Source organism: Gossypium arboreum, chromosome 3 (assembly GCF_025698485.1).
Source record: "Gossypium arboreum isolate Shixiya-1 chromosome 3, ASM2569848v2, whole genome shotgun sequence".
Classification (NCBI taxonomy): domain Eukaryota; kingdom Viridiplantae; phylum Streptophyta; class Magnoliopsida; order Malvales; family Malvaceae; genus Gossypium; species Gossypium arboreum.
The window spans coordinates 6,968,534-6,989,613 of record NC_069072.1 but is presented as its reverse complement, the minus strand read 5'-3'; the positions used below and the strand labels follow the sequence as shown (position 1 = coordinate 6,989,613).

Here is a 21,080-nt window from a genome sequence, read left to right as displayed (position 1 = left end):
TAATCCAATAGGAAGCTTGAATGTTAAACAATTGAAAGCGCTTGAAAGCAACTCAGCCCACATCACTAGGCTCCCAATGATCTATGCCCATGTTGACCAGCTGCTAAAGAGTAAAGACCCTCAAGCTGTATCGCAACCACAAGTATACCGTGAAATGCCCTTGAATCAATTCAACTCAAACAAAGAGGCTTAATTGTCCAAAACCCAAAATTTTGCATATCTTTTAGTTCACTAATCTATTAATTTGGTCACTTTGAATATTCAGATAATTGGTACATTTGATTATCATACGGCCTCAAGGCAGACCAAAAAGAAGAAAAATATATTGTAACACCTCGATACCTAATTCGATCGTCGGTTCCAAGTAACAAAGTGTCACATTCATTGTCCGAACAACTACTATCAAAAACACTATAATTAAAATTATTTAAACACCCAAACAATTCATAATACAGTCATTATACATTAAACAAACTTTTTGTAACACCTCTAATCTGTATCCGTTGCCAAAACAGGGTTACAGAGCATTATCATAATTTACAGAACAAATAAACAGATATTTCATATAATATAGCATTCATATCACATTTTAACTTTTCATAGCAGTAGTTAACAGCAATGCTAAAAGATTAAAATTCCCAAACCATAATTTTTCAAAGCAACATTTTTCAAATGCACTTTTTTTCAGACCAAACTTTTTACAACTGCAGCCATAATGCTAAGCTAAGCAACAATAAAGGTTGGACTAAAATGATAGATATATTAGGCAAGATTTGATTTTGTAATGACAAAAGCCAAAACTCAAAGAAATCAACTAGAATATTTACAGGTTTGATTTAATTCACTTCCTAATTACTTTTTTTTCTTATTTTAATAAAACAACACTTTCAAATTCACGAACAAGTCGTTAAACATGCTTATTTGCAGCTGAAGAACGACCATGAGAAGCAAAATATTCTTTTGGAAGCCTATCAAGCTTGAACCTTTCAAAAAAGAACAAAAACCAACAGTTTCCTATATTTTCTTTCACTTTCTCAGCAACCAAATAGAAAACTACTATGTTAAATTAAAAACCAAGAGAAAAAGCAATTACAAAACAGATCACAAGCATTAATAATTGAAACAAGCACATTCATCCACAAAAATGTCCAGAAATTAAAATCTAGGTTACTTACTTCACTACTCTCTCTCACTCTCAATTTCTTCAAAAACTTTAATCTAGGTTTCTTGACGACCATTTCAATATCCTTTGAGTCCTCTCAAACTAACCACACTAACTAGTCATAATTGCTGCAGCTCAGCTATGGCCTCTCAAACCCACATATCTCTCGATTTCAAGATTGGTGTTATTGGTTAGGGCTCCCAGGTACCAAACCAAACCTCTAGAATTTTATTTTTTTATCATTTTTTTATCAACAATGAAAAGAACAAAGATTAGAGATTTTTGAAACAGATCGGTTTCAATTTCAAGTTTGTTTTCGATATTTCTCTTTTCTAAAAATTTGAGTTTGGGAATCCCTAAATCATTCAGGTTTCTTCCCTAACTAAAGAAACAGAGGAAAGCATAAAATTTCGGGCATAAAATCTGTGGAGAAGTAAAGAACAAGAAGAAAAAAAGAGCTTTATGCTATACCTTAAGCCAAGACCCAGTGAAGAGGAATGGTATAATCCTGAGAAAGAGAGAAACAGATGAAATGAAACAACAGCCTGAGAAAATGATATATGCGACGGACTAGAAAATAAAGAACAGAAGAAGTAAAAGAAATAAATAAAGGAAGAATGAGAGACTTTTACCTAGATGGAGGGACTGGAAAATGTCTTACAGAGATGAAACCCGTAAGACAATTTCCCTAAAACGTAAGACATTTTACCCGTGTCTTGGAAATCATTTTCCAAATGAAAAATGTTTTCAAGCAAACAAACACTGGAAAACCAGGAAAATAGTTTTTGGAAAACCAGGAAAATATTTTTCGTAAAATATTTTCCTGGCAAACAAACGCACCCTTATTCATCAAATAATCACCTAATCATACCATTTTTAACTGGTAAAAATTATCTAACCATTCACATATATACAACCATTCAATTCTATCATTTGAAACATACTAACTCATTCATCTAAGCAGTTCAACATAGGCAATGCATAGTTATATCAACAAGGCACTAAATCATTATCACACCCTCATTTGGTGAGCTAATTGTGTTTGGGAGACTATGTTGGCAACGGCTACCTAAGTCGCGAGACTTAGATAGGTTAGGGTTGGTAATTTTGTGGCAAAGTACTTTGTTGAACTTAACTGATACTGCGAAGTTCCACTACGCAGAGTGGCGAGTTCTTTGTTGTGGTGAGAACCTTATTAGACGGACTTTCCTTCTAATAAGTCTGTCACTTGTGTTTTTTTGTCACTACTGATTTAAGTATAGTAGTTTAGTGGGACACATTTTAGTCATCTAGCATCTTAGTGAGGTAATGCGTCAGTAAATAAGACACTTGAAGAGCCTCGTAGGATGTGATTAATTACTGGAAGGGTATGGGTATGATTTCTGCTTAGATTTAATCCTAATTAGGATTTAGATGTGAGTTATCCATAAATAGGAAAGCTTGTAGTGAAGAGATGACTTTTGTTTCATTTTATTTATTAGTTTTTGTTATAATTAAAGAAAACCATAAGAGCTTTTTATCATTAAAGAAGGTGTTGTCTGTTAAGCTTAAAAGGGATTCTATTTTAAGTCTTCTGTTGGTAAACTCTTAAACCTTTCTTTAAGTTTTACCAAATAGAAAGAAGCTATTGTAAGAGAGGTTCAATAGAATTTTTATTTGGATACTGGACAGGAAGAAAACTTCTATCTAGAAACTATTTACATGTCTATAGATTCATGTTTTATAAAGTTTTGGTTGTTTTGGATGTCTAAAGAAATAGTTTTATTGTTGTAGCCAAAGAAATAGGAGAAGGTCCTAGTGCCAAAGGGAAAGAACCCATTGAGTAGATAGGGCTCTGAGTAAAGAATTTTGGTGAGTTTCTTTGTACCTTGAATCTGATATCTGCATTATTTCGCTTAACCTTTGTCACTGTACAACCAGATAAGTGGCTTTGTCCTTTGGTTCTGATACTCATGTCTAAGGAAATCTATCTAAGGAGTCAGTGCATGCAAGGGTATAAATAGTTAAATAGATCCATAAATTTAATATAGACATGGTATAAATACTCCTTCCTTGGTGCACAAGCTTTATATTTAGATTGGTGTAAGGAGGCAACGGAGGGATGTTACGTATGATAATGTAAAGAAGACACGAGATAATATGTTTTGCCTATGATATGGCACTCTGGTCCAAACTGTGACTGGTGAAAACCCGGCCTTGAGGGGAACATGTGAGTGTTTGAAACAAAGAAAAATGATGTAACACCCCTTTACCCGGTCCGGTCGCCAAACTCGAGCTACAAAATGTTATATAATCACCAAAATGGATCACATTCAATTTAGGCTAAAAAATCTAATTAAACAATAAAATATTTCATAAACAATGCAAAAAATGATTTACAAACTAAAATAAGTTTCAAACGAGTTTACGAAAGCTCTTAAGTCGACCCGAGAACAAATAAGAGTCAAACTGGAATTTTTTCAAAAAGGAGGAAAATTTTACAAACAAGGGTCACTGGATTTTATGCTTGTTTTGTGCTATTATGAAACCCAAATTGGCCAAGGGCGCCATTTGGAACCAAATGAGTGATTGAGTGTTGTAGGAGCATGTTGGTGGCCCAAAATTGAGTGGAAACCATGCCACAATAAAAAGTATTGTGACATCGGAGCTTGGGTATCGCAACACCTCAGCCAAACCCGAAATGAAGAAGAAAATGAGCCATCTACAATGGTATCGCGATATCCTCCCTAAGGTATTGCAATACCCTTGTCATATAGGGAAAAAAATTACATCAGGGGTAGACTTTGTCCACCGAATCACCAATAAAAGAAGACCTATTTAAAGGTATTTTGGGTAACAAAAAAGGGGTCAAAATAGTTGCTTAAAGAGCCAAAAAGTTTGCTAAAGAATGAGAGGTTGTAGTTTAGGTTAGAAAGCTCTTTAGTTTTAGGGTTTCTTTCATTTTTTTAGTTTAGGTTTAGGGTAGTTTTCTTCATACAATGTAGTTAGTTAATTTAGTTTCTACTGTAGCTAAATGTTGTTTACATTTAAATACTCAAACTTTACATTGTATTTTCATTTTTCATTGCAAGCTTTTAATATAGTTTAGTTTTAGTTTCAGCCTCTTAGATAAAAATCTGTTCTTTAGTGTTCTTTTACATCTCCATTGTTGCCATTGTTGTTTTTTTCAAGCTTTTCCTGTAAAGCTTGGAGCTTTTCTTGTTTTTCATGTGTTTACCATTGATGTTTATTGTGCTTGATTGTTTTTTATTTGTTTGCTTAAGTAGGAGTATGGGTAATTAGATTTAAAGTGTTTGGTTGATGAAAATGTTGTCTAGTTAATTTTCGGTAGAGGGACTAAATCACAAAATTTGGATTAAATCAAATAAACTTCAAAACTTAGGATTGATGCCCCAAGAGAAAATCAAGATAAGTGAGACCAAGAGGAGATCTTATTGGACATTAATTCGTTAGTCTTGGGTTAGTCGGGTGAGGTCAAGAGATAAACCGGACTAATTCATCTAACTTGGTAAAAATAAGATTGAGAGGTAAAATGGAGCCAAATTAAGAGTCTAAGTGATTTAGATCCCTAATCCAAAAATTAATGAGTAACATGAAATTCAACTAATTGATGTTAATTTTAATTTGTTAATTTAGCTTAATTTTATCTGTTTTATAATTTAGTCCTCCTTAGTGTTAGATAGTTAATTAGTTTAATTAAATCCAAATTATGATTTTCCGTACTATAGGAATTAGTGAGTAGCTAGCTAGACTCCTTTCTTGCATGCATTTTTTTTTATAGAAATAGCTAAATCGCTATCTCCTTTAGGTTCGATACTTGGAATACTCTAGTGTTCCATTGTAACACTACAAATATTACAACTGACCTATCACACTTATAGTAAGCCACAATATTTATTTTAGTTCCTAGTGTTGATTTCCTCCCGTCGTTCGTGAGGGCAATGAGAGAGGGCGATCACTAGGAAGGCCAATGTGGTCTTTTCGCATTGTATTTTCTTATCTTATTTAAATGTAGCAATGTGGTCTTTTCACATTGGCTCGTGATGTTGCCTTAAAAACATTGTATAAAGTTTTTTTTTTTTTAACATTTAGAAGAAAGGAGATCATCTTCGATAAAAATAATTTTCTTTAGTTCATTTTCATAGTTCTTAGGAAGGATTATTCAACTTTAGATTCACTTATGGATTTTAGTAACTCGATTGAGATTTATTTAATATTAAGTTTACTTATTTTTATTCATTTCTCTTTCATTATGCATTATTTTCATATCTTTTACGTTACTCGCAAATCGACAATGTGCTAAATTGTTTACGTGGTTGGAATATTGGTAAGTTAATGACTTATTGATCAAAATTGGATTAAGCACTTTTCACCAAAAAAATGGATTAAGCACCAATTTAGAAAAGATGTCGACAATTTAATTTTCTTGACTTGTACTCATGTCCTTAATTCTAAGTGACAAAATTTCTAGGGAAAGTGAGTTGAAATCCAGCTATCCATTTTACACTAGCGATCTAATGGAGAGATTACCTAAAATTTATTCTATGCAAAAACCTCTAGTTGAAGACCTCAATAGCCAAGGGCAAAGCTGGTAACTGTAGTTTTAACTTTGAGGCGTTGAGGAAGGTGCAATTGTGACACTCGTGCTTATGATCATATATTTCGAGATTGGTTCTAGGGAAAACGATCAATTGAGTACTACATTGCACTTCATATGAGGTTAAGTAAGTTGTAGTGTACCACTATGAGGTATTGTTGACGGAGTGCCAGAGAGAATTATGCTTTTTAAGCACTTGACTTAAAATTGGAGACTCATCTGTATAATTGATTCTACATTCAAGTTATTTTACATTAACTGAAAATGAGCCTTAATTACTCCATATCAACAAGCAATCAATATAGACATTTCCTTCCTATGTCTTTAAGGATGTGTTATTTTATTTTATCTAATCATTTTTATATTTATTATGGATATTTGTGGACTTCATAGAAAAAAAAAATCAACTCTTTATTTTGTTTTAATATTAGGATAAACTATCTAGTTGGTCACCCAACTTTTTAGGGCTCTTTCATTTTAGTCACCTAAGCGTTAAATCTCTAATAACAGTTAATTGTGCATGCCATATCAAGTTTACACTTTCATTTCGATCAACCAACTTTTAGGTCGTTTTTATTTTGGTTACCCAAAAATATTTTTTAAGTATTGATTGGGGTAAAAAAATCAAGAATTAAAGTGAAAAATTGATAGAAACTAAAATAATACCCAAAATTTGTTAAATTGTTATTGCTTATCCCATTGTTGAAATTCTATATATTTTTTTAATTTTATATTTCAAAACATCAAAATAAATTGAATAATTTGTTGAAAATTTTTTATCCATTAATAATGTCAACAAATTTTTACTATAATATTAAAATTAATTAATTTAATCTCCTTTTAAATTTTAAAAATTATTCTATATTTCTAGATCATCCTTAATGAAACCAACTTAAATAACTTGTATTTAATAATTGTCTATGAAAATTAAATTTCTTTTGATTATATAATCCCAAATCTCCCATGCTAAGCTAGAAGTAAATAAAAATACTTACAATTAATTAAATTAATTGTTTGTTCTTCGTTTGAGAAAAGAGGTGATGAAAAAATGAGTTTTGATTGGAATGGAATATTTAAGATCATATAATCCAAAAAATTGGGTGTCGTATGCAACTATTAAAGACAATAATTTTCATTGATAGTTTTAAAAATAATTTAAAAATATTAAAATAAATTAAATAAATTGTTAAAATATTATCTACCGATAATGTCAACTGGTTTGCTACTATAATTTTCATCTTAAAATTAAAAAATTTGACAATTTTTGGCAATGAGATAGACATGTAGAATTTGACAATTTTATGTAATATTTAATTTCTACTGTTTTTCACTTTAATCATGATTTTTTACTTCAATCAATACTTAAAAGATATATTTTTGGGTGATCAAAATAAAAGTGCAAACACAATTAACTATAGTTAGAGATTTAACGCTTGAATAACTAAAACGAAATTAAGTGCCCTAAAAATTAGGTGATCCCAAAATGAAAGAATCCTAAAAATTAATTGACTAAGTAAATAAATTCCCTTAACATTATAAAGATTTGACCTCTATTAGATAGCTCAGTTTCAGTTACTGAAATCAATAATTGCCCGACGATTTGGCAAAACCATTCAACATCTTGGTGCTTATATTTAACTGCCTTTACAGGAGCCAAAGTTGAGCCAGCTTTTACTTGTACAAAATGTTTGAGATTTGCTTGATCCAAGATGGCTCCCCCAATCTTTCAAGTTGTATACAGGATGGTTATTATTATTATTAAAGGTCATAATGCATTTATGTGAATTGTGTTATCTTGAGATTAATTTTTGTTGATGTTATCAAGCTTTAATAATATCAGCCAAATATATTATAAAATGAAAATCATTACTTGACACACTAATAATAAAGGAGACAGTAATTTCTGGGGTTTCTCTTGTTCTTTTTCATTTTTTTTTATTAGTTTATATTGATATAAGGAAGAGAGTATTTGGAAACAGATTTCAATTTCTCAAATTCACTTTCGTTATTCAATAACTCAATAACATCTTAACTAATTTTATTTTCCTCCAACAACCTCTCTCAATAGGGTATATCAGTTTACATTCATAATTTTTAGTTCTAGGTAACAATTTGTTGAATGAATGAAATACAGATAATGGGTTACCAAAGGACATGGCTCCAATTTAAACATCAATAATAAATCATTGATAATAACTATGGATTTGGATACATCCTTTGCTCAATGAAACAATTGAGTTATTGGTAAGCAATTATTGAATTATTATAAATTTGTAAGTTATATTATATATTCAAGTGGAGGGTATTTAATTATTTTTGCAATATAGACATTATGTGGGGTGGACTCTTGCCTATATAATGAAAACTAGATAAAAACTTGCTTTTCTTGTTGGAAATACCAAAATGGAGAATCTGTGGGCTACCCTGGGCCTAATCTCTTTGTGTAAAAAGAGTAGTGTGATGAGAATGGGGTTGCTCAGGTGAAAATGGGGTTGAATAAAAAGTGCAATAGGTTAGGGAGTTGTGCAACTAATAATCAAAGTCGCGTACATCCTCACAAGATTTATTGGAAGGGTCAGATGTAAAGACTGCACCATCAACATTTTATTATTCAGCTCTGTTAGTAGAATTTATGTAATGACTCGAACTTTATGGTTATAAGAAAAGTGTATTTTAGATTTTTATTTTTGAAAATAGATTCGTAAATATTTTAATAAATATTTACGAAGTTAAGTGAGTGGTTAATTAAAATTTAATGAAGTGAATTTAGCTTAATTAAGGATAAATGGATAAAAGGATTAAATTGAATGAAGTGTGAAAGTTTAATTATAGAATAAAGAAAATTGAGGGACTAAATAAGTAAATAAGCTAAAGTGAGTGCCAAGTGTGTGATAAAAATAAAATACATGTGTGATAAATAATATACATACATTTGTAATACATGTATGTATTTACTTATTATTTAAATAAGTATTAATGTATTTATTATTATTAAATTGATATTATATGATAAATAAATAAAAGTAAGACAAATGTATGGTAATAATTAGATACAAATGTATTAATAAAAATACATATACTTGTAATACTTGTATTTAAGTATTAATAGATATTTATTATTTATATAAGATATTTATTAATTAAATAATTATGTTATACGATATTTATATAATAAATAAATTAAATAAAGACAAGTGTATAGAAATAAATTGATACAAGTGTATTAATATATATGTATACAAATGTAAAAGAAATAATTGATTATTAAATAGATATTTATTAATGTTATTATATATATATATATATAAACAAAACAAGTGAAATAAAGGAAATAAAGAGAAAGAAACAGAATGTGGAATAAAAAGCAGGGGAAGGAAAGAAAGAAAGAAGAAAAGAAAGGAAAAAGGAGAAATGGGGATTTTAAAGCTTGGAAGTTTAATAGGTAAGTTAATTTAGTTTTTTTTATTTAATTTTAATGTTTTAGAAGCTTTGGAACAAGATTTTGATGAAATTAAGTTGATATTTTGAAAGTTATTAGATTTCTAGATAATATTCATGTTGAGTAAAATGATGAAATACGGGTTAAATTGATAGAAATTCAAGTTAGAAATGAAATAAGGATTGAATTGTAAAGTAATTCATAAGTTTTATGTTGAAGGGCTAATTTGAGGAAATTTCGAAACTAGTGAAATAAGCTGAAAATTTAGTAGTTAAATTTGAGTTTGGATGGAACTTGAACAGAAATAGAATATGAATTAAGTTAGTAAAGTGAATGAATTAGTTAGGACCTAATTGAAAATAAGGTGTAAATTGAATAGAAATTCAATTATTTGTTATAATGAGTGCTGAAAATTAATGGTATAATTATTTTAATTTCCGTAGCTAATGTTGTCTCGGGAAATCTCGGCTAAGCAAGGAAAAAGACAAAGACAACGAGAGTTAGTTCGGAAATTAAGGTTTGTATTTCTATAATCCGAACTTAATACTTAAATTGTTGAATTTATTATTTAATATATATATAGTAGGTGTTTTGAGATGATTATTTGAATTGGATTGAATATTGGTTATATTGAATTGATTTATGAATATATGTGAATGTTTGAATTGAAATGAATATTGATGTGGAAATTGAATAATAAATATTTGTTATATTAGAAAATATATGTAGTTGGAAGTGTGATGAAATTAATAGAAAAATGTGATTATTGTGAAATTGAATATTTATTAGTGAAAAGTTAATGAAATTATATTGAATTGAAAAGATATAGTTAATTAATTAAAATATGAATTAATTGAAAACTGAAAAGTGAATTAAATACCCTATTAACTAGTCGGGCTAGTCGGATATAGTTGGCATGCCATAGGATATGGAAGAGAACGGGTTTTACCGGCTTCGATCGAGCACTTATGTGCCGACTCATCATTATCATTATCACATCATTTATCGATTCGACACTTTGTGTGTCGGATATTGTTACCGTTAACGCTATCATATCGCTTTGATTTGTTCCGATGAGGTACTCGTACCGCATCTTTATCTTTACTGCTCCGGATTTGTCCCGATGAGGTACTCTATGTACCGCATCTTATCTTTATCATTATCGTTCCGACTTCGCCGATGAGGCACTATGTGTCGATCTTGGTGTGTTGGTTGGATCCGTGTATCCGCTCTAGGTCCGAGTCATGTTAATAGGGGTAAATAAAGGAACCGGAAAGATCGATCGTTCTTGAATAATTTAATTGTTATCAGATATCGATTTTTATTGAATAATTGATCATATCGGATAACCGATCAATTGATTGATACTGAATAACTGATTATTATTGAATAATTGATTGTTACCGAATAACTGTCTGTTACTGAATAAATAATTGTTCTGATTGACTAATTGTTAATGAATATTACTGATTGATTAATTGCTATTGAAAAATAACAAATGATTTTGAAGTTAAAGCAGAGCAAAACATTGGTTGGAAAATGAATGTTTGAATACTCATTGAGTTTGAATAGTTCAATATATATAAATTAATATGTTTTATAATTGTTTAAGTGTTCAGATTATAGAAAGACCACTGAGTATATACTTAGCGTACAGTTTGTTTCCGTGCATAGGTTAAGTTAAGGCTAGACTATTGAATCAGCATCTCAGGTCGATCCCGAATTCGATGAGGTAAAGTATGTTGAGTATTGGTAATGGCATGTACCTAGGATGTCTTATGAGAGTCATCTAGGTTGTGAAAGTATTGATAAAATAAGTAAATTATGGTTGGCAATGGTATATAGTATGAAGTTGAAATAATTGATAAAGTAAGTGATATACTTAAAAAGATTCATTGGATAGGTTATAAAATGTTTTAGATTGGTAAGATTTGAGTATATTTAAGTGTATTTGGATTATTTGAATGTTGGCTAATTGTTTTGGTTGAAGTTTTAATTTGCAGGGTTAGAAACATTTATTTTAATAAATGACTATAATTGAACTGTACTGACCGGTAATGCCCTGTAATCCTGTTCCGGGGACGGATAAGGGTTAGAGGGTGTTACATTAAGTTTAGATATTTATCAAGTATCATTTCAGATAAAGAATCAGTAATAGCCTGTCTCCACATCCAACCCTTCTTGGGCAGCAAGCATCTCAACCCGGGACTACACCCTGTCTCCTTCAACCCGGTTTGGTTCCAGAAGCATGCAAGCTATCTTAATTGAGTTTTCACCATGGACCAGACCTAGTGATTGGACCGTAAGGAGACCACCGCCTCTAGCGCTCACCATCCTTGCGATTCGACGAGCTACAGAAACATCTGTTGATATCATGGTTACATTGTATAGTCTAACCCATGGGCGTGCCCCGATCATGGTGATCCCTCTAGCTCGAGATACACAGGTTGGCCCTTCGTCGGGCTTTACAAAGAGGATTTCAGGCATTGTCCAGCCTGCCCATTGATTGTCCATGAAATTGGGCCTGTAATAACCAAGCTCCCGCCTGATGCTGTCTAGGGCCTTGCCTGTTGGGTGTGCTGCACCATACAAAAACACTGGCACTGCAACAATAGAGAAAATGTAACCATAAGAACCCACGATGTGCAGAAATACATTTATAAACAGTGTTCTGAATAATTATAGAATACTAATTAGACCCACCTTGGAATCGGTTGCCAATGTCTGTTGTGACAGCCTTGGTAAGCCAAGCTGCTTCATCCAAGGATGCCCGAGCCAAGGGATGCAAAACAATGTCATCAACCACACTAAGCCGAGGGTATGTACCAGAATGCTGCTTCAGGTTTATGGTCTCATAAGCAACCTCGGACATGGCTAGGATAGTTTGTTGCAAGGGGCTATAAATTGCAAAACCAGTACTGTCATGAATAACGTATGAAACTAGAGTGAAGCGTGTCTGTTGTATGCTCGATCCTAAAATTTGTTGACGATCACAATTTCTGGGTCTAGCCTTGCAGCTCTCTCTATGGTGTCAAGGGGTGCACGGCTATGGGCTTCAGAGAAAAATATCTTGCAGCATAGTGGCACCGACTGATTTGTAGCCTTTTTCTTCTGGTTAAAAAACAAGGTGAAAATTTGAGAGATTATGTATGTTGTAAAAGGGTAAATTTAAACCTTAAGATTGTGAAAAAAGTAGTGCATATGTTTATAAATAATAAAACTCATGGTCATGGAAGTATAGTTTTGGTCTGTTTTAGGAAAAGAAATGCAGCATTGGGAAATTGTTTTAAGTAGCAAGCAAATTTAACACTGACACACAACCATATTTGTAAATCACCTTGTTCCTTAATGAACAACAAAAAATACATGGCTGCTAATTAAACTCACCCCAGAATTTCTCAAAGAAAGAAAGAAAAAAAGGAGTAACTTTGTTGGTCTTAAAGAGGTTATTTAGTACTGATACGTGGTTAAAAACAGCATGGCCTTACCTTGCTACTTGAGCTAATTTCAATTGCTTCTTTCTTCTCGTGATTTCTCATCTTCTTTCTGACTTCAACCTAAAAGTTTCCCAATACTGACTGCTGGGGGCAAGCTTTTTCTGTTGCCTTTTTATGTTACGAAAGTTGAGGGCCCCAGGAGAAAGCAAATCCCCCATATGCTTCATAATAGACATGTAAAAACAACTGTTACATTGATCTTTATGAGTCAGCGTTTGGACATTTAAAGAAAAGGGCCCCGCAAGTCTATCACCATATCCTCAACCTTAGAAGGACAAGACCAGTTTAGCCTGGAACCATGTTCTACACATGGTGGGTAAAGATAATTTTTGTCGTCTATGGTGTTGGGGAACAAACCTCAAAGCAGAAATGTCAAGAAGTTTCCCTGTCCACTCAGCCTTTTCAGTTAGAAAATGGTACATCCCAAAGGGGTCAGAACCGTGGTTACTGAAAAGAATTGGCAGCCCATCTTTTTGGGCCCTTCCCAGATAAAAAAAAGAAACGCTCACAAATTCACAAAGATGTGGATAGAATTAGGTGAGCTTTTAAAGTAAACCCACGTGACTCGCCAATTAGTATACTAGTATTGCAAATTCCACCTCACAAATCGAAGATATTTTACGTACTGATCTTGTGAGTTTGAAAACGAACGAATATTACGTGTTTTTGTCGAAGGTAATCTGATTACTTGAGTTAGGTGGCATAGACATTTTAATTATAATTATGAACCAAAGAAAGAAAGAACTGAGAGTAGGTACGTGTTCAAATTGTTCATATTATTGGTAGCCTTATTCTTCCACCTGAAAAAAAATTCCAACCATACTTGTCCTTTTTTTTTCTTTTTTTTTTAAATTTTCATTACATTTATTATTATTTCCACTATATTCGAGAAAATTCAAATTAAATGGATAAGAAATCAATACTGTGGCTGCGGGACAATGCAACTAATTAATTAACAATATTTTAATAAATTGATCTAAATTCTAACATTTGTTTTGAGTAAAGACAACTCATTGATTTTTAAACCAAAATGGATAATTATCAAACGGGAATAGCAAGAGGACAAGAACGGTTAGAATTATTTTATTAACAGATATTAAAAAATTAAAATTTAAAGATATGCTAATTGGCTTTTTTACTCCAATTATACAAAATAAAAATTAAATTCATAACTGCAATGTTATTCCAATCAAATTAATTATCAAAATGGTATATTTTGAGTAGTAACTATGGATAGTGTCTGACAAGGCGACAACACCACCAATTTTTTCCCACCATCATCAGATCATTATTAGGCCATAATAGGATTTCAGAAAAAGATAATTTTTTATTGGTAGTGCCATCTTATACGGCCACACCAATATGAAGTAGAATCGGATTTAATAAACGAATGTGGCGGCGATGTGGCAGATGCAATAAATGGATCTCTATTAAACACCGGAACACCTAATCGCGACAATTAGTCTTTTCAATCTATCGAATATTATGCAAATGTTGTCTTCACTAACAATATACATCCGCAAGTTAGCTAGGAAGAATTTTCACAATTTCATGTTGGCAAACGCTATCGATAGCAAGTTTCGGTTCCCATCTTGTGCAACCGTAATAAGGAGGATCTGTGTATATTTTCCATATAACCATGTGTCATTAACCTGCACAAGCGACTTGCAGTGGGGAAAGGATTGCACTCATGGATCGAATGTCTAGAACATCTGGTGGAAAATTTTCTTCCCAGTTGTAGTTGGTCGTCCGAGTTTTAATAAGGTCATGTCTGCAACTCAACAACAGTTCCTGGCATGTACTCTCGCATAGAGGCTATCAATCCATAGAGTTCATTGTACGATGCATTCCAATCTCCGTACAACTGCTCCATGACTATCTGTTTAACTATCCATGCTTTCTGATATGACACTCGGTACTGGAATTTTTCTTACATTTTGATAATCAATACCAATACAGGAATGGTCGGCATGTCCTTCTCCATTAGCATGATGCAATTGCCACACACGCTCGTGTGCTAGGTTGTGTAACTCTCTAAGTTGTCACACACGTCCGTGTGCTAGGCCGTGTAACTCACTAACTTAAAATGCTAAGAAACTATCAAATGACACACGGCCGTGTCGCCAAGCTGTGTAAACCCAAATTTACCTAAAAATCAAGTCATTTCAAGTCCAATTTATATCTAAACATTCAAACAATTGGGCACACATTCAAGGGGTTCCAACACCATCCAAACACACATGAATGTACCATTTCAAACATCCTAAATCACCTAACCAATATGCCATTCAAAGACACCACAATTGTATCAAAACTTCAATTACCTAAAAATGCCAATATTGCCATATTGCAAGTATAAAAGTTTAATTCCTTAGCTACCACATAACATTACATTTGATTATTTACATAACACTACAAACACACCAACAAAGACTTTAAATGCAAGGACTTGAAAGTGAGCAAAATGACATAATTTGGTAAGGCACCAAGTGCACCAAACCAACACAATTTCAAAAGCTTAAACATACCAAAAAATACATTACAAAGATCCTATACATGTTATTATTAACCTTGGCAAAAATACACAAAATCTACCGAAATAGTTGATGGATAATGTGATAGTTCTCCCATAAGCTTCCAACCGATCGAGCTTCTGATAACCTATAAAAAAAAAGAAAGAAAATACATAAGGAACGAGTGCTTAGTAAGCTCATATAAACTTAAACTTAACTTACCATTTCATTTATAAATTTCATAAATTAGGCATAAATCATTACCAATACCATAAGCTTAACTTAAGCCTATACAACATCATCAAATTCACAAGTTAGCACACTTATTCATGATACTATTGAATTCTACTATAAGATAAGTAGTTTACCATATATAAACACATCATTAATGTTGTCATAAGATCATGATTCATTACATTTGCATACTTACCATTTTATTTCCTTTTCTTACCCGTTGAACCATCAAGAATTATGTCGAATACTCGGGAAAGCTCACACATAGTGTGCCTTTACATATAACCCTAACCTTTCCTTTACATCAATACTGTAACACCCTCTACCCGTATTCTGAGCCTAGAATAGGGTACGAGGCATTACCAAACTTAATATGATCAATCATGTAAAAAAATCAGCCATAAATTTTTTTCTAAATTAAAAACTTTCATACATATGTTTAACGTCCCTTATATGGGCCTACGGGGCCCAAAACATACATTCAGGGTGGTTCGGGACCAAACCGTAAACATATGAAACTTTTGCAACACTTAGAAAATTTTCACACTTTGGAGAGTCACACGTTTGTGTTTTCAACCCGTAACTCTCTGCTTATAACTTCATCACCCTTGTCATCAGACACTTCATATAAATAACAAGAAACGTGTATGGGCTTAATTCTCATTCAATTTCTCACATATATACACAATTTCACGTTATGTAATCATACAACATATATCAGCCATATCTCTGTAATCTAAATATATTTTCATAACAACTTATCTTGATTTCGACTATTTTATATTTAAGCTTAAATAACCAAAGTATTTGAAATATCATCTTTATGCAAATAGTACACATGAGGTATATAATTCTATAATTATGAATAAACACATTTATCAAACATTTTCCATATTCATATATCAATGTCTCATGTCTCCATATATCAATAACCGTCATTTTCATGAATTCCGAGTTCAATTTCATAATTATTTGTCTCGTGTTCAATTTATTCCATATCGAAATTTTATTCATTAAAACATTTGAATTATCAATACATATAGACAGTACATTCAAGATGAACAATTATATAATCACAAATGAATTCATTTATCAACCAAGTTCTATACTCGTATCTTATCAACTTGTACTTCCTTGTATCACATAATTCCATGTAACACTTACCAAACTTTGTCAAATTAGTGAACGTCTTATGAAATTGAGTACTTCATTTTCTCGATGCCATAGTTCAACTATGGTCTTACACATCTTCACATAATGATGCCATAGCCCAGCTATGGTCTTACACATATTCATATATCGATGCCATAGTCCAGCTATGGTCTTACACAAATCACATATCTCACTGATGCCATATCACAGATAAGTTCTTATACAGTAGCATATATCACACCGATGCCATATCCCAGATACGGTCATATACAGAAATCACTTGTCACTTGTCACTTGTAGCCGAAGCTACCACTATTCACTGATCAAGTAGCCGGAACTACCACTTTTCACTGATCAGGTAGCAGAAGCTACCACTTTTCACTGATCAGGTAGCTGAAGCTACCACTTTTCACTTGTCATTTGTCATTGATTAGATAAGTGTAGCCGAAGCTATCACTTATCACTTGTTGCTAGGGTCCAACCATGGTCTTTTCCTTCAATTCATCTTGTCACTGAACTAAAATGTTCAATTTGATCATTTATTCAATTTTCATGCTTTTACATTATTCACGATTTTATCATCAATACATATGAAATAACACATCATGAAATTCATAAAATTAACAAATAATCACTAAAATTTAGCCATATAAACTCACAAGTTCAATTTTTGTATTATAACGATAATCATAATTTCATAATAAATATACCAAATAAAATATTATATCATTTCTAATCCAACACTTATCAATTATAATCGGGCATGTGATCAATTTATACACGAGTCATTCATATATTTTTGTATATTTTCCTCCTCCTCCTCTCCATCCACATTCTTAGTATAAACAACACACTTGTAGGTAACATTATCCATAATTTTCACTATCTACTTATGTGAATATTCAAGCTGTCCATCTGTGTCATAGTCACTAAATTATTTTTATCTTGAGCTACAGAACTCCAAATTAAGATCCATAAATTTTCCCAAAAACTAGACTTATATGTCTTCTTACCATAAAAATTTCATAATTTTTGGTTGGGCCAATTAATACAGTTTATTCATTGAAGTCTCTCCTCTTCTGCTGTCTGACAGTTCCGACCCTTCTTCACTAAAAATTAATTATCTTCTCGTAAAAGATTCGAATGATGTCCTTGTTTGTTTTTATTGAAAATAGACCCATTTAGGATTCTAAACATATAAATTTAAGCCTCTAATTATTTTTATCCAATTTTTATGATTTTCTAAATTCAGAATAGGGGAACACGAAATCATTTTGACCTTTTCTCACAAAAGTTATTGTATCTCATGATTTACAATTCCATTGCTTACATAACTTCTTTTATAAGAAACTAGACTCAATAATATTTAATTTCATATTTTATTCATCCTCTAATTCGATTTCTAAAATTTTTGGTGATTTTTCAAAGTTAAACTACTGCTGCTGCCCAAAACAGTTTTAGTGCAAAATGTTGATTTCCATTTTACCCCAAATTTCACAATTCATACAATTCAGTCCTTGCTCTATTAACCCCTCAATTAAGATAATTTTCTCAATTAATACTTTTTCTAGACATGATAAGTTATTTCATAACTATTGAAATTCAGAATTTCCACATAAAACTCTAACTTCAAACTCTTTTACAATTAGGTCCCAAACATTCACTTTCTATTCAATTCTTTCAATAAAATCAGAATATAAACAATTTAAAGCTCTAATTCCATGCCAAATCATCATATACTTCCAGCACTCATCCATAACAACTTCAAAAATTAGACATGGAATCAAAAACTAATGAAATAGTAAGTTGGACCCAATTGTAAAAGTCCAAAAACATAAAAATGTCAAGGAGAAAGCAAGAATTAAACTTACATGAAGCTAGAGTATGAAAAACAGCTTGAACCCTCCTCCATGGCTGTTTTTCAGCTGATGAATATGAAGAGAAATAAAGAGAATTCTAGATATTCCAATAGTCCCATTTTTATTTGGTCAATTTTGTCAATTTTCCAATTTTGCCCTTATTTCATCCATTTCCTGATTTTTCTCAGCTATTTCCGCCCAAAATATCTCCTTTGGGCTTATTTGCACTTTAGGTCCTTCCTCATTTGACAATTGAGCTATTTAATCCTTTTAGCAACTTTTACACCCTTTTCAATTTAGTCTTTTTTATTTAATTAACCACCCAGACGTCAAAATTTTCTGACTAAATTTTATTAGTACCTCACCAACACTCCATAAATATTTCTAAAAATATTTATGGCTCGATTTATGAAGTTGAGGTCTCGATACCTCATTCTCAACTCAATTTACCTAGTTAATTCTTTTAAATAACCAAATTCACTAATTCAAAAATGCTTTTATATTCACATTTGACTCATAGGTATTAATTTATTAAATTTTCAACTCACCCGTCGGATTTAGTGATCTCAAATCTCTATTCTCGATACCACTAAAAATTAGGCTGTTACAAATACTCACACGAGTTGTGGGTCGGATTGTAAGCTACACGATGCTGCTCACATAAGCTATGGAGAATCTGCAACAAATGTAGGACCTCAGTTATCGCTAAGACATTTAATACCAGCACCTGAAACATGAAATTCCTAATGACATGTCATTTGTATCTTAAGAATTCTTAAGGTTCAACCGGGACTCGATATCTATCAATTCATCATAGCAAATCAAAATAACATAGTAAATAGTTAATTTAGCTAGCATTAAAATGATTGTAGTTCATACGAACTTACCTTGATACTAAAGTTGTGATAGTAAAGTCGAGTTAATATGAAGCTTTAGCTTTTCCTCGATTTAAGTCCGATGGTGGTTTATCTTGATCTAAATAAATAATTTCATTCAATTACGTACTTCTAGAATTCAATTTAATCCAAATTTCCTATTTATGCAAATTAAAAAATTGCCCATAATACTTTGACTTTTCACAATTTAATCCTTAAGCTCATAACTTAAAATCTAACCATTTTAACTTAAATCCAACTTAACCAAAGTTACAAGGGACCTTGAAACAACTCATTATTACCAAAATTTCACCATAAAACCCATGAATTTATACTTTTTAACAATTTAATTCCTAAATGTAATTTCACCAAAAATCACTCAACAAAACATGTTTATTTTACAACAAGGGTTCATAATCTATCATCTAACATTAAAAATCATTAAAAAACATCCATGGTAAGTCCCTCAACCTTTAAAAAATTTTCAAATTAACCATCGGGCTAGCTAGATTAAGCTAAAACGATCGTAAAAATATAAAAATCATTAAAAAGGGGTTGAAAAACACATACCATGCATCAAAGATAGCTTGGTCGAATGTTCTCAACCTAACAATGGTGATTTTCAGCAATAGCAAGTGAAAATGGAAGAAGATGATAACTTTTACTTAGTTTATTTTAGGTTTATTTACTAAATTACCATTTTACCCTTACTAATAATAAAAAAATTCATTAATACCTTGTCCATGCACATCCACTAACTCATTAAATGGTATATTTACCATTTATAGCCATTGAACCCCTTTAACTAATAGAATTCAACTTTTATACTAACTCATTAAATAAATATTAAAATAATAATTTACTCGTCAAAATTGTGGTCCGAAAATCACTGTTTTCAACATCACTGAAAACGAGCTGTTACAATCCTACATTTGCGACCTCTGGATAAATGCAGTTCATACCCACCAATTGCACCTTTTTGTTGACCTTCAACACTACCTAATATATAATTTCGGTTTAGACACTGTGACTTCGTATTCAACTAACACATTCATGATATACCACTTAATAGCAAATACACAGTCTTCCTTGGTCCCGAATTTTTAGCCCACAAACAATTGGGATCTATGTTTGACATGTGGGCCCCAAGATAATTGTGTATGATAATTCCTCGACTCGCTGAAGACGCATTATTATTTCCATCATCATTCGTGCCTTCATTGTGATCGGGATCACTATAATCTTCAACCTCATGATCAGAACGACCATTATTATCATATCTATCTTCACTATTCGCATCAGTCTCAATCAACATCGGATGTATTTGTAAACGAGGACCCCGGTTAAGGTTTTTAGACGTAGGTGAAGTATTAAGATCGATGTCACCTCGTACAGACAATCGCCTATTAACAGACGCTCTTGGAATCTCTGTAAAAGGATCTTGAACTCTATATTATTCACTTAATGAAATGAAATATTCAATTAACTCCAAATCGGCTAACTCAGTAAAAAACTGAATCGGTTCATTGTTGACACTCCCAATCCGGCAATAAAGTGTGACCATTATCTCTACGTCTTCATCGTCTACAAGCTTCGTCTCGATAAATTTGATAGGATTTGACGAAACTAGGAATTTGTAGAATAGTTTTGACATCCTCCTTCCACAATGTCTTAAAATTTTTGCATTGTTCCTTTTTTACATATCATCAACAGACACATTTCTATTAAATCTCATTGTTATTTGTTGGTGAA

At 31.8% G+C, this 21,080-nt stretch overlaps 1 long non-coding RNA gene and 1 pseudogene across 1 annotated transcript; both read right to left on the bottom strand.

Annotated features, from left to right (window-relative positions):
- Nucleotides 1–11,300: 11,300 nt before the first annotated feature.
- LOC108475024 (uncharacterized) lies at nt 11,301–12,737 on the bottom strand (annotated as a pseudogene).
- Nucleotides 12,738–14,988: 2,251 nt separating this feature from the next.
- LOC128290151 (uncharacterized) lies at nt 14,989–18,549 on the bottom strand. The gene is made up of 2 exons (XR_008279792.1): nt 18,466–18,549; nt 14,989–15,356 (listed from the first exon to the last, which is right to left on the bottom strand). It is a non-coding gene; the product is annotated as an uncharacterized LOC128290151 (long non-coding RNA).
- Between the last annotated feature and the right edge of the window lie 2,531 nt (nt 18,550–21,080).